This window comes from Microtus oregoni, unplaced genomic scaffold (assembly GCF_018167655.1).
Source record: "Microtus oregoni isolate MIOR12 unplaced genomic scaffold, Mior012 000111F_ref0000342, whole genome shotgun sequence".
Lineage (NCBI taxonomy): Eukaryota > Metazoa > Chordata > Mammalia > Rodentia > Cricetidae > Microtus > Microtus oregoni.
The window spans coordinates 2224478-2229029 of NW_024544729.1; the positions used below are offsets into that span (position 1 = coordinate 2224478).

The following is a 4552-nucleotide window of genomic DNA, read 5'->3' on the forward strand; positions in this document are numbered from 1 at the left end:
TAGCAAAGTGGTAGTTGTGATCTTCTCTTTCCTTTTCAAAGTGTGTGTGTGTGTGTGTGTGTGTGTGTGTGTGTGTGTGTGTGTTCAGTGGGGGAGTACATGTGACATAGCTCCAGGGTAGTAAGAGCATCACTTATCATGAGGGTGTCAGCAATCAAATTCAGATTATCAAGCTTTGAATCGAGCACCCCTTTTCTCTGATCCATCTTATTGGCTCCATTGGCTAGTCTCTAATACCAAACATTGGTTTTCTTTATGTTTTTCTTAAGAGTCTCTTCAATAAAACACAATGTCCAACTTCACTGAGATGACTGACCACGTCCAGGACCAAAGCCACCTCTAAACTGGAATTCAGTTGCTGAGCCAGTGCCAGCCTCAATTTTCTTATAAGCAGCAGTGTGCACAGCATTTCTTCTGTAGGTATCTCCGTCTTCCTGCCCTGAATCTTGCAGGTCACTTACCCTCTGGAACTTTGAACTAAGGCCTCTCAGTTTCAGCACTGCTATTGTGCATGATCTACACAGGTAGGTGGAAGTAATCTTAAAGATGTTGGATATCCTCATTCGTAAGTTATCAATACTAGTGTCTCTAGGAAAATTGATATCTCACATAACCATAATCCTTCAGAGACAGCAAGGCCTTCACTATGTGAAGGCTAGGTACATTCTTGTCTGCCAGCTTGGGATATTTGGGCAGATGGACATCTATCTTAACAACCATCACTCCTTCCTTAAAAAGGAGTTCATAGATGGTAATCTAGTTCTTCTTATGCACCAACATTGTGGTGGCTGCCAGAAAACCTTATTAAGATGGTTGGTTATTTATTATTTATTTATTTCCCTCTTTTTACTTGTTTTAAAGGGAATTTATTTCCCTTAATTTTTTTTAATTAGCCTTGGTGTAGAATTGTTGGTTGGCAAGCTTTTTTGTTGTTGTTTTCAGATATTGAGAATATTACTCTATCATCTTTTAGTCCACATAGTTATTATGGAGAAGTTTGTAGTGAGTTTATTAAGAGGTCTTGAATATGTGACTTGGCACATCAACTGCTGTCCTTAGAATTCAGATTACTCTTTTAATGATGAATTTTCTCAGAGGGAATTTTATTGATCAAATATATTTTTCTCTTCTCCCTACTTCTTTTCTAATGCAAGGTCTCATAGAGCTTATCTTTAACTTGCTATGTAGCTAAGAATGGTGTTGAACCTCTTGTCAAGAGTTCGGGTTGCAGGCATAGATGATCATAGCCATCATTTAACAGAGATACTTTATGCTTTGTAAATTTTCTCTTTTCTAATTTTGGAATATTCACATTATGAACATTTCCTTGGTGCCATTATGTTTGCATGTTTGCTTTTCTTCATTTTTCTGACTGTAGTGTTTTTTAAAAGAGCTGTCTATAAGCTTAGAAATTATTTCTGCTGTTGGATTTGATCTATCATGATATTTTTACTAGATATGTCAATTGTTTGACATATTTTAGAAAGATTTACATTTTGGGGCAGATTTGCAAACTTAATGTATGAGAGTGTCTTCTCTGCATGTGTGCATGAGCAACATGTGCTTGCAGTGCCCTTGGCCTGGAGGACACTGTGGCCCCAGATGACAGTGCTAGCCACGCAAATGGGCATGGTCTCGGTGACAATACAGCCCACAAATACCAACTCTGTTGCTCCAGTCCATGAGAAGTCCCACAAAAAAACCATCAGACAGGTATGCAATAAGCAAGAGTGTTTAATTTTTGAGGGAAGAAAGTTTCAGCATGCCAGGGCCACTCATCTGACACAAAAGCAAAATGGCAATCTCAAATAAGCTCACAAACTCCTTTGATACACAGCTAGAGGAAATCTAAAGACAGTTAGGTCATTCTGTCTAGAAATAGCTTAGGCAAGTTCGGTTAGTATATTTTTAAATGGCTAGTGCTGGCCGGGTCTGGCTAAGGCTGTAGTTTTTCCATCTTTGGGAAAGTTTGGACAAGTCCCAGGGTCTGTCCTTATTTTTTCATTGCCTTGAGATACTGAAAAGGGCTGATTCAGGCTTAGTACATGCAATTCTCCTCATCTTTATTGTCAGGGGCATTGGTGATTCGTTGTCCTTTGTTCATAGCTTCCTCAGGAACTGCCTGTTCAGCTTCAAGAAGCTGGTACTATGGCCTAGTTTTCAACTGAGTTATTAGTAGCCTGTCATAGAATTTTTTTTTTTCAACCCTGTCAATTGTCACAGGTTTCAACCCTGACCCATGGCATCTGTGTGGCCTCTGGTGGCAACATGGGCCATGAACAATAATACAGACTATGGATGTGGTAGGTACATGGACACAAAAAATAGTCCTAGGCAGCAGACAGGGCTCAGAATCTATGGTCCTAGGTGGCAGCCCAGGTCCCTCAAATTGACATGGCCCCAAGACACCAACATGGCCCCAGGTGATGACCCAGTCCCAAGGCATCAGCTTGGCTTTTGACGATATCAGGAACCACAGAAATCAACATAGACCCTACAGTAAGGGGTGGCTGCAGTAGGGCCATAGACCCAGACAAGTCCCTCGGCAGCAATCCTGGTCACAATGACACCATGGCCCCAGGTAACAGTGCTGACCACTCAAATTGCTATTGCCCCAGTGGTAGCACAGTCCTCTGAAACCAACATGGTCACAGATTCTGGCCTAGACCGTGGATATCCATGTGGCCTTTGGTGGCAACACGGGCCACCAGACATCAATAGAAACCTCAGTTGTGGACAAATGAATCTGATCGTGTAAGCTTTCTATGTCAGTTGACAATAATGGAACACACAAAGCAAGTCCCTAATCTTTGACTCCTGAAAAACGTAACTGTAACTTGATACAGATATTTGTGATTTTTGTGCTTATGAACTCTGCTTCAATTCTTGCTTGGAGCTGACAGGAGAATAAGACTCCTTAGTCCTTGTCCTACGGCCTTGATGGATCAGCAACCCGGCTTTTGTAGTGATTTATTAAAGACTGTAGTTTTATGAGCCTCCCTGTCCCCCACATTAGAATCAGTGTCCACAAGAACTGCAGGATCCTCCAAGCAGCCAATCTATCCAGTTTGTCTCGTGATAGTGAGACTTACTTAGAACCTCTTACTTCTCTTTATCTTTTATGCGGTCTCTGTTAACTTGTAGTTGATTATAAGAAAAGTGACTATTGCAGCTGGAGACAAATGGCTCAGTTAGGATACAGCTTTTTCAGAAGACTGGAGTTTGGATCTGATAACCTCTCCTGACCTCTGAGGGTGCCTGCACTTCTGTTCACTTACTCCCTCACATCATTAAAAATAATAAATGCTTTTCAAAGGAAAAAAAAGAGAAACATATGGAACTACAGATGTGGCATGCTTAACTCTCCTCCTTATAATATTGCCATCTGTTTCTCTGTTGCTCTGCAATATTTCTTCTGCATTTCCATTTACCGTGGTGTTCGTCTTCAAACATTTTAGTGAAATAACAGGATTTCTTCTGTTGTCTTCTTCGCTTTGCAGGTGGAAACACGGTAGGGACCTCTAACCAACCAACTTACTGATATCACAGCTTAAACGTTTTATGTAGTGTGTATAGACTATAGTTCTAATTATTTTGAGTATATTTTGTGTTTAACTTGTATGACATATTTAAAGCAATTTATGGACCATCATTTAGCTATGAAAATAATGTTAGTTTGTGCACATATTTACCATAATCAAAGAGACTTATAAGTTTCTATATTTGCACATCATTATTGTCTTTTCATTTGAACTTGAACAGCCCCCTTAATAATTTCTTATAAGATACATTTAGTAAATTGACAATACTTTTCATTGTTTTAGGGATTTCATTTTATCTTCCTGTTCTGTACATTTTCCAATGGGAAATCTACTGAAATCTCATGAAGGTTCCTTTGTATGTCATCACTCATTTCTCCTCTTTTTTTTTTTTAAAAAAAAAAGAAATGCAACATTTTGGAATTCATGATACAATATATCTCAGGGTTTTAAGTGATGAGTTTTTAAAGTGATCTTTGAGCTTTGTCAGTCTGGATATTCATATACTACCTAATATTAGAAAAACTGAGCCATTATCTGTTTAAACGGGCATTTTCCCCTCTATTTTCTCCTTTAATTCCTATGACAGGCACATATTTTTTGAATTGGAAGTGATAAGTCTCATAGGCATTCTTCCTTCTTTTTTCTATTTCCTTTTTGTTTCTTTAAATAGCTAAGTTCATATGACCTGTAGTCAAATTCAATTATCCTTTCTTCTGCATGATTAAATTTGTAGTTGAAGCTCTCTGCTGAATTTTTCAGTTTGTGATTGCTTTCTTAAACCCCAGAAGTTGTTGTTATTTTTGATAGTTCTTATTTTCTTATTAAACATTTATTGCATGTATTGTGTGTTGATCAGATTTTTCTATTTATCTTTGTTTTATCCGATTTTATTGACTTTATTTATTTATTTATTTATTTTTAATTTATTTATTTATTAAAGATTTCTGTCTCTTCCCCACCACCGCCTCCCATTTCCCTCCCCCTCCCCCAATCAAGCCCCCCCTCCCTCC

At 38.6% G+C, this 4552-nt stretch overlaps 1 pseudogene; it reads right to left on the reverse strand.

Annotated features, from left to right (window-relative positions):
- Positions 1-299: 299 nt before the first annotated feature.
- Positions 300-780, reverse strand: LOC121443678 (annotated as a pseudogene).
- Positions 781-4552: the final 3772 nt, after the last annotated feature.